General features: G+C 39.9%; 1 long non-coding RNA gene across 1 annotated transcript; it reads right to left on the minus strand.

Annotated features, from left to right (window-relative positions):
- Positions 1-700: 700 nt before the first annotated feature.
- On the minus strand, positions 701-1,618 carry LOC311294171. The gene is made up of 5 exons (XR_014628023.1): positions 1,578-1,618; positions 1,315-1,379; positions 1,155-1,214; positions 974-1,071; positions 701-770 (listed from the first exon to the last, which is right to left on the minus strand). It is a non-coding gene; the product is annotated as an uncharacterized lncRNA (long non-coding RNA).
- Between the last annotated feature and the right edge of the window lie 9,255 nt (positions 1,619-10,873).

The raw sequence follows: 10,873 nt of genomic DNA on the forward strand, positions 1-10,873 counted from the left end.
GGAAATGATGTGTGAAATTTTTACACATTAATGGGTGAGTTTAGAGACAAAATGTTTTGTGTTAATTTTAACTCATTCATTGTGTTAATGATTTTAACAAAGTAAATATGTCAGAGAGGTTAGCACAAAGATGTGTAAACGTGTTAAATTAACACATTATGTGCTGTCCTTCACTGCAAACATTTTTGAAAACATACATAAAACCATAAACAAAACATTAGCATTTGACTAAATGAATGTAGAGTCATTGGTTGTTTAGCTTATACAAGTATTATAATGAAATATCAACCATTACATTCATAAAACTGCAGAATATAAATAAATTTTTAAGCATTCAAAAAGGAAATGTCCAAAACAGGACAAAACACAGTTCTTTTCACAATACATGACACATAACCCCACCTTCAAAATAATTTCACTTATTTCCAAAAATGTGTTGGATTCATGTACACTGGTGGCCAAAATAAGTATTTAAGTGTCATAATGTTTTTGAAAGAAGTCTCTTTGATGCTCAAGAAACATGTCTTATTATTATCAATGTCTGACTGTCTACTCCATCTTTTCTACAGCATAGGAGTAAAAGTCATCATCAAAATAATCTTTAAAAAGCCAACACAATGTTTTTGTCCACCTTTGTGAATAAATGAACTTCTCCAAAGATTGGTTCCTGTTCAGAACTTGACTGACAACATCAGAGTGTTCCCTGGTCTGCATGCGTGCCCACAAACACAAACGTACTCAGTCCTTCAGAGGAGATCCCGGTTCCAAAACTATGAGAGAGAGAGAGAGAGAGAGAGAGAGAAAAAGAGAGAGAGAGAGAGAGAATATTAGTGTCACATTATTTTTAACCTCCTTTTTTGTTAATTTGTATTATTATTTTCACAAAAACTTAAGAATATATATTTGTAAACAGCTTTTGTCAATAAATAGCATACAAAAGAACTAAATTAAATTATGCCAGATTAATACTTACAAATCCTAAATTCTGTCCAAAAATGCTGAGATCCATAGAAAGAACGACTGAAATAGATGATTTTAGCCCATTTCAGCTTGTCTGCAGTGAAGGAGTACCTGTTTGAGACAAATACACAGTAAGATACATGCAAGAAATCTCTGTGTGATGATTGTTCTCCTTCCTACAGTAGTTAACCCACCTGTGCGCTGATATTAGGACCTTCCTAGTCAGGTGGAACTGCAATGGTAGAGTCTTCTGGCTAATAAAATATAAAAATAATGCAAAAATATAAACTTAAGTTGTTTAGAATGCTAGATTTGGTCTGAATGAATTAGTGAGAGTTTTACTGCAGTGCTTACCTGGATACATTTAATCTGGTGAGACTGAACAAAGACAATGGTCCATCTTCTGATTGGTTCATTTGCTGTGTAATAAGTTAGACATAATGCAAAGGTCACTTATTTGATATAAAGTTAGCCAATTTTATAGAGATTTTATAAGATATTGTAAGCTACCTAGTCTGCACCAGTGGCTGGTGCAGACTAAAAGCAATTTTCACATAGCGTATGCTAATCATTTCAGCAAACTTATCTCAAAATATATCACAAATGGGCTGGCCTACCTCTGGAATCTTGCTAAGTCACTGGCGCGAATTGGCGCTTTGTTGCAGAACTTTGCATTTAAACACAAAAATGGAAGTAAATATTTAATTCCATTAAAAAAAAAAAAACTATAATATGGTATAGTTTGCAAACTAATGCTAAAACTATAAAGGTTCTCATCAATAGGCCAACATTAGGCTATAAACAGAATTTCACAAGTTTATTCACATTTATTGTTAATGTAAACGCGTTGCTCGTTGGCATATTTTAACTCGAAAATTCAATAATCTAACAAAGTGTGTAAAATGAAACGTTAGCTCAGTTTACCATGGTAAAGTTCGTTACCGCCATGTTGACGACGAGTAACGTTAGGCTAACGTTAACGAACATACGTTAAGCTGGGCACAATCCTGTCAACACCCAGTCTATGGTCAACATACACAGAATGTATTTTTTTTCGTTTTTTTTTTTACCTTGCTTGCTGATCTCTCTCTCGGTGAAGTGAATTCCGTCTCTTCCCCGGGCCAGACACGAACGTCGCGATCCAACAAAAGACAGACCCCATTACCTACACTGGATGTCTGTCTGACGCGACACGACAAATCCCAGACAGTGTAGTGATGCGCCGCGGCCGTTATATTTCAGACGCAGTTCGATACGAGTCCAAGCACTCGCGCTAGTTCTTACAAGGGATAAACAGGTTTGCATTTAAAGGTCCGGTCGCTTCAATGTGTCCAATATAGACAGCCTCTGGCTATTATAGCGTTGTAGACACGCGGTGTAAGGCAAAAATTAGGAAATAAAAAGCATGGTGGGATGGTGCCAGCCAGAGAGGCAGTTACGTCAAATACAGTAGTATACAGCAAATTTAAAAAATACAGTAAGTCTCTGTATGTGGTGTTAGACGTCACAGAAAATTCCCATGATGCAATGGGAATCACAGTTATTTACTGTAAAGAGAAATAGCAGTATAATACTGGGGGATTTAAAGTAAATAACTGTAGAAATTACAGAAAAGTCTAACAGTGCAGGTGTCTTTTATGCAGCTAACGACCTCAAACAGGTGCATCTAATTTAGGATAATAAATGGAGTGGAGGTGGACATTTTAAAGGCAGACTAACAGGTCTTTGAGGGTCAGAATTCTAGCTGATAGACAGGTGTTCAAATACTTATTTGCAGCTGTATCATACAAATAAATAGTTAAAAAATCATATATTGTGATTTCTGGATTTTTTTTTTTAGATTATGAAAAAAATAATCCTCTCACAGTGGATATGCACCTACGATGACAATTTCAGACCCCTCCATGATTTCCAAGTGGGAGAACTTGCAAAATAGCAGGGTGTTCAAATACTTATTTTCCTCACTGTAAATTCAGTGATGTTTCATTTTTGTTGTAAAAAAGTCAATAATATTGTTGAATATTAAAGGGTTAGTTCACCCAAAAATGAAAATTCTGTCAGTAATTACTCACCCTCATGTTGTTTCAACCCCGTAAGACCTTCGTTCATCTTCGGAAACCCAAATTAAGATATTTTTGATTAAATCTTAGAGTTGTCTAACTCCTCCATAGGCTTCTAAGGAACCGAAACTTGCTGGCCCAGAAAATGTATTAAAGACATCGTTAATATAGTCCAAGTGACTCCAGTGGCTCAATCTTAAGTTTATAAAGCGACGAGAATACTTTTTGTGCGCAAAAACAAACAATAATAACGACTTTATTCCACTATTTATTTCCTTCTCTCTGGACCTCTAGTTGGTTCGCGTAGTGTTTTTGCGCAGCGCGTCTGTGTTACACGTCACCACGTAGGCTCACTATTGGCCGACGCTTGTCATGTGTGATACGTGGTGACGTGCAACACAGACGCGCTACGCTTAAACACTACGCAAAAAGACCCGAGGCCCAGAGAGAAGGAAATGAAAAGTGGAATAAAGTCGTTATTTTTGTTTGTTTTTGCGCACAAAAAGTATTCTCGTCGCTTTATAAACTTAAGATTGAGCCACTGGAGTCACTTGGACTATATTAACGATGTCTTTAATACATTTTTTGGGCCAGCAAGTTTCGGTTCCTTAGAAGCCTTTGGAGGAGTTAGACAACTTTAAGATTTAATAAAAAATATCTTAATTTGTGTTCCGAAGATGAACGAAGGTCTTACGTGGTTGGAACAACATGAAGGTGAGTAATTACTGACAGAATTTTCATTTTTGGGTGAACTAACCCTTTAAATTAAATGTTAAAAGGCAAAAAAGGTGACAGTGGCAAGGAACCTAAACTCCATCAGGTGACAGAATGGAGAACAAAACCTTGGGAGAACCCAGGCTCAGTCGGGGGCCAGTTCTCCTCTGGCCAAGGGACACTACGATGCGATCAGATGCGATACTGTAGTTAGTAGATGGTTGCATGGTTATAATTTTCTCTCTAATATTATAAATCTGGCAAGCAAAGAAGTTCATAAAGTCATTACTGCTGACAGAACCCTTTAAGGTTCTATTTAGAACATTTTCTGAAGAGTGGAATATAACACAATGGCATTACAAGATTTCATAAAATATGCATTAGTTTTTGTGATTCATGTGACAAAAAAACTTTGCAACAGATTTGTTAAATGCTGTGTTATTTGTTATGGGAGCACCAATTTGGTTTGACACACACACACACACACACACAAACAATGCCCACATCAACTGAACAGAATGATGTTGTTATTGTTGTTATTATTATTAATATAAAGTGATGCACTGCAGGGCTCTGGCCTCAGGGGAAGATATATTGGTTTTTAGAATAAGACCCAGGAGAAAAGCATAACAAAATGTCAATCATCTGTATTGTATGCTTAAGGTAGAACAACAGAGGTTTTGGCCAATTTGGTAAACCTTAGTGTTTCAGTTTTCACAGCATGTCTCAGTCTGTATATGTCTAATACTGTCTTACATATTTTAGCATCCAAAGTCTTACAAATGTAGTCTAATAGTTATTTGATCAACCTATAACCTGCATACACTTGGAATGAATTAGTTGTAGAAAAAAGTAATTTTAAGTAATCTGAAGTAAATTATCAAGTACTCGCTACAGTTGTTTTTAGTTGAATTCTCGTAGTGTACAACACTAAATAAGCATTTGTTGGTACAACACACTATTCCTCTAAAAAAGATGGTTCTTTAAAGGTCCTTTACATGTAGTAACAGTTCTATTTAGAAACGTATCGTCCTGTGCGGTAAACGAACCCTTTATATGCTGAAATAGTTCTTTGTGTTAGAGTTTAGGGTTCTTTATTCCAGTCTCTGTTTTTGCAAGGTCAACAAAAATTTTAAGTATCTAATTGACAACATGCAGATTTTTGCTTTTTATTTTATTTTATTTTTTAAAGGCTACAATATATTTGTTACGGCCTGAATCCGAAATCACCCCCTAAACCCTCATTCACTATTCCCTACGTTAGTCCACTAATACTGTTCACTTGAAGGGGTGAATGAAAAGGAGAGAGCGAATTCGGACAGCCGTTGAGCATACATCGGTTGTACACTCGTTATTGCAGTGCGATGTGGAATTGAATATTGTTATTGAACTCAGTAACGTCCACTATGGTTTCGGACACCACTACAAATGGCTGTCCCCTTAAATAACGCCTTATTTGAGGGTATAGGGGGCGATTTCAGATTCAGCCACGGAATAGTACTGCAGAAACAGCAAGTAAACTCAGTAGAAACAATTTGACACAGATCTGTGTTTTCCTGGCAATATTATAAGACCAGGCATACATTTCTTAATAATATTCTAATATTAATGAAAATAAACTATTAAAAAGGTTACTCACAGCTGTAATCAAATTATTCAACCATCATTGCAAATCAGGTTTATTGGGAAAATGTATAGACTTTCAGCTGTTTGCATTGAACAAATCAAACAAAAGTAATTGAAATAGCTCAACAACAAATGATTCAAGTCGTTTCTCCAAATTCAACTGAAAATGCAACTTCTGATGACTTCTGCAGTCTCAAAATGTATCAACCCCTTCATGGCAAGCATCTTTAGTACTTAGTAGAACACCCTTTTTCTGTTATGACCTGCTGCAAATGAGATGTATAACTAGGCACCAGCTTCGGGCAGCGTTTCTGAGGAATCTTAGCCCATTCCTCATGAGCAATGGCCTCCAGTTCAGTAATGTTCTTGGGTTTGCGTGCTGCAAACGCCATCTTCAAATCCCACCTGAGATTTTCTATGGGGTTCAAGTTAGGTGACTGATGGCCACTGTAGAATCTTCCAGGACTTCTTCTGCAACCAAGCCTTGGTGGAATTTGAGGTAAGCTTGGGATCATTGTCCTTTTGGAAGGTCCAATGATGCCCAAGCTTCAGCCTCCTCACTGATGGCATGAAGTTTTCTCCTAGGATTTCCTGATACTTCAATGAATCTATCTTGCCTTCCACATACTGCATACCACATACCACTCGAGGGTTTTTTCTGAACCTGCCTTCTCAGAAATCTGGTTGCAGCCATTGATAGCTTCCTTTTTCTGTCCCGTCCAGGTAGTGTAACCACTGTTCCTTTAACTTTGAACTTGCGAACTATTCTTCCAACGTTGTTTCTAGGAACATTTAGTGCCTTCGCTATCTTTTTGTATCCTGTCCCTTGTTTGTGAAGGGTGATGATATCATCTTAACTTTTTGGACCATTCTTTTGACTGAGCCATATTTCTATTTCATATTTCTGAGGAGCAGTTTTGAAGCCTAAAGTGGGCGGAGGCGGCAGTCGCCATCTTGGCAGCACGTCACTCCCGGATAACAGAAAATGGGCAAAGAGGTGGGACGTGGGTGGAGCTGAGGAACCTGGTTGCTGAAACCACGCCCACCTAGCTCGACGTGATCGAGTTTGCTCAGGCTAAAGAGCTAATGCTATATAATGCTATATAACCGTTTCAGTGACTGGATGATTTCGAAATCCATCTTTTCACACTGAGGACAATTGAGGGACTCAAACACAACTATTACAAAAGGTTCAAACATTCATTGATGCTCCAGAAATCAGAAATCGCTTGCGCTAATTCTGACAAGGGACAAACAGGTTTGCATTTTGCATTAATGGTCCAGTCGCTTCAATGTGTCCAATATAGACAGCCTCTGGCTGTTATAGCGTTGTAGACACGCGGTGTAAGGCAAACATTAGGGGAAAAAAAGCACGATGGAATGGTGCCAGTCAGAGAGGCTGTAATGTCAAATACAGCAGTATACAGCAAATTAAAAAAATACAGAAAATCTCTGTATGTGATGTTTAATGTCACAGAAAATTCCCATGATGCAATGGGAATCACAGTTATTTACTGTAAAGAGAAATAGCAGTATAATACTGGGTGATTTAAAGTAAATAACTGTAGAAGTCTAACAGTGCAGTATTAACCCATTTAATCCCAAATTTTTCTCAGACACAAAAATATCCAAATCATGTGTCATTAGTATCCCTTTGAAACAATCAATCATAATTTTTTTAAATTTTCATGGAAAAGTATGTGAAAAAGTGTGTTTTATGATCGGTCACAATTGTGACCGGTGGGATACTGTGTTGTATCAACCATTGGACAGACTGAATATAGGTCTATTTGACCTGTGCGTGTGTTTGTGTGTGTGTTTGTGTTTGTGTGTGTGTGTGTGTGTGTGTGTGTGTGTGTGTGTGTGTGTGTTTTTGTGTGTGTTTTTGTGTTTTTGTGTGTGTGAGTGTGTGTGTGCGTGTGCATAAGAGTGTATAAAATCCTTATAAAATCCTTGAGGCCACGAGATACTATCTTGAGGCAACGAGAAACTATCTTGAGGCCACGGGATAGTGTCTGGAGGCCACGGGATAGTGTCTGGAGGCCACGGGATAGTGTCTGGAGGCCTCGGGATAGTGTCTGGAGGCCACGGGATATTGTCTGCAGGCCACGGGATAGTGTCTGGAGGCCACGGTATAGTGTCTGGAGGCCACGGGATAGTGTCTGGAGGCCTCGGGATAGTGTCTGGAGGCCACGGGATAGTGTCTCGAGGCCACGGGATAGTGTCTGGAGGCCTCGGGATAGTGTCTGGAGGCCACGGTATAGTGTCTGGAGCCCACGGGATAGTGTCTGGAGGCCTCGGGATAGTGTCTGGAGGCCTCGGGATAGTGTCTGGAGGCCACGGGATAGTGTCTGGAGGCCACGGGATAGTGTCTGGAGGCCACGGGATAGTGTCTCGAGGCCACGGGATAGTGTATCGAGGCCACGGGATAGTGTCTGGAGGCCTCGGGATAGTGTCTGGAGGCCACGGGATAGTGTCTGGAGGCCACGGGATAGTGTCTGGAGGCCACGGGATAGTGTATCGAGGCCACGGGATAGTATCTTGAGGCCACGGGATAGTGTCAGGAGGCCACGGGATGGTATCCTGAGGTCACGAGATGGTATCTCGAGGCCACGGGATACTATCTCGAGGCCACGGGATAGTGTCTCGAGGCCACGGGATAGTGTTTGGAGGCCACGGGATGGTATCCTGAGGTCACGAGATGGTATCTCGAGGCCACGGGATACTATCTCGAGGCCACAGGATACTATCTCGAGGCCACGGGATAGTGTCTCGAGGCCACGGGATAGTGTCTGGAGGCCACGGGATAGTGTCTCGAGGCCACGAGATAGTGTCTGGAGGCCACGGGATAGTGTCTGGAGGCCACGGGATAGTGTCTGGAGGCCTCGGGATAGTGTCTGGAGGCCACGGGATAGTGTCTGGAGGCCACGGGATAGTGTCTGGAGGCCACGGGATAGTGTCTTGAGGCCACGGGATAGTGTCTGGAGGCCACGGGATAGTGTCTGGATGCCACGGGATAGTGTATCGAGGCCACGGGATAGTGTCTGGAGGCCTCGGGATAGTGTCTCGAGGCCACAGGATAGTGTCTCGAGGCCACGGGATAGTGTCTGGAGGCCACTGGAGGCCACGGGATAGTGTCTGGAGGCCACGGGATAGTGTATCGAGGCCACGGGATAGTATCTTGAGGCCACGGGATAGTGTCTGGAGGCCACGGGATGGTATCCTGAGGTCACGAGATGGTATCTCGAGGCCACGGGATACTATCTCGAGGCCACGCGATAGTATCTCGAGGCCACGGGATAGTGTCTCGAGGCCACGGGATAGTGTCTCGAGGCCACGGGATAGTGTCTCGAGGCCACGGGATAGTGTCTGGAGGCCTCGGGATAGTGTCTGGAAGCCACGGGATAGTGTCTGGAGGCCACGGGATAGTGTCTGGAGGCCACGGGATAGTGTCTGCAGGCCACGGGATAGTGTCTGGAGGCCACGGGATAGTGTCTGGAGGCCACGGGATAGTGTCTCGAGGCCTCGGGATAGTGTCTGGAGGCCACGGGATAGTGTCTGGAGGCCACGGGATAGTGTCTCGAGGCCACGGGATAGTGTCTCGAGGCCACGGGATAGTGTCTCGAGGCCACGGGATAGCGGGATAGTGTCTCGAGGTCACGGGATAGTGTCTGTGTGTAAAATTAGGTAGAAAGTTAGGTAGCAGCAGAAAGTAAGGTAGAACAGTTAGCCTATGTGTATTAGCATGTTGATACAATGGGTTATCCCACCGGTCACTATTGTTGCCGTTGACATGTTTGTGAGTTCTATGACCACATTAAATAAAGTTGAGTAATTGCAAATGCATATATCAATACTAGACACCTTAAACATGATGTGTACCAAAAATCTATGTCCTATCTTTATGTTAACATACTTTAATAACCTTTTCTTTGGGAGCTTTCTTGCTGCCATCCTCTTCTCTTGGCGCAAACAGGAAGTAAACAGCTCTGGTCATGTGACAATTTACAGTAAACATGCGACACTGCACATATTTCATTGAGACCCTTTATTATTTCAATATCTGCTGGAAATGCATTGATAGATCATTCAGTAACATTTTTATAGCCTTAGAAATGAAACATTTTTTTACGGTCACTATTGTGACCGGTGGGATTAAATGGGTTAAGAATCAAGTGAATGTAACTTTTGAACGGGGTAATTTTTATAATATTTTATTAATAGATATTTTTAGTCTTGTGGACTGTAGGTACATGAAAGATCTCGTCATATCCTCTCAAAAAAGAAGAACAGTCGTGCTCAAAAGTTTAAACACACCGTGCAGAATCTGCAAAATGTTAATAATTTTTTTATACAATAATGCATGTTATTTTTTTATTTAGTACTGTACTAAATAAGATATTTTACATAAAAGATATTTACTGTCAATTATACTTGTTTTTTTTTTCGGTCTCTATCTCTCTCTCTTTTTGCTCTCTTGTTTTGTTCTCTCCTCCTGTCCTCCTTTATGGGATTGTTACATTGTGCAAGAATAAGTGAACTTGTTTGATATGTGTATGTATGTACGTATGTATAAATACAGTAGTCAACATTTGAAGTGGATCAAAACCTTTCATCAGTTATACATGAATTTTGAACAATCAAAGTTTGTAGTGTTGTGATTCTTCTCGTAGATTATTGGCTTGGTTCATGGCTTACAACTCTTAAACAAAGACTTTTTTTATATCCCTATGGGAGAAATGAATGGGAAAAAAAACTGCTGCTGAAAAAGGGGGCAGAATATAAAAATATAAACAGCACACTATATCCGTGGTTACCAATTTAAGAATGGTATATTATGCAGTAAAATTAAATTCACTGTGCACAAATCCAAAATGTGTTTGAAAGCTTGCACTATTGCACACCTTAGAACGTTCGTCAACCAAACCTATGCTTTTGATCCTAAGTCCCCATAGCATAACTGACAAAATGTATACCTTGAATGAAAAGTAAGGGATGATAAGTGTCTGCCAAATGTAATATAATAAAAGACTATTACAAAATGGATTTTCATACTTTAAGATTAAAAGTCAGGGTGTGGAATTATGATAAAATAATAAAATGCATATGTATTAAGGACATTTGAAAGCAGTAAATGAAATAATAGTAAAAAAAAAAAAAACCTTATTCCATTTTATGTGACATTCATGTTACACAAGGGTGTCTACAATAAACTATAGAAATAAAAAAAAAAAATTCCCTTTTCCTTTATATTCTGTACTCTTATTGTTCCTTTACTATGCTGTTAACTGACAAATGTATGCACTTTTGCAAGGACAAATCTGCTTTGCTCTGAGTGCTTTACTCATAGTGAGTTAAAAGCTTGCGCCTTTCAGGAATCAAATCAGTAACTTTCATAATACCATCTCTAGATTTAACCACTCCAAACCACCCCAAACACACTGGCCAGGATTTTAAAATATAACTCAATGCCAAGATTTAACACTTTACTTTAAAATGTTTTTTTCCCTGCT

This window comes from Rutilus rutilus (assembly GCF_951802725.1).
Source record: "Rutilus rutilus genome assembly, chromosome: 7".
Taxonomy (NCBI): domain Eukaryota; kingdom Metazoa; phylum Chordata; class Actinopteri; order Cypriniformes; family Leuciscidae; genus Rutilus; species Rutilus rutilus.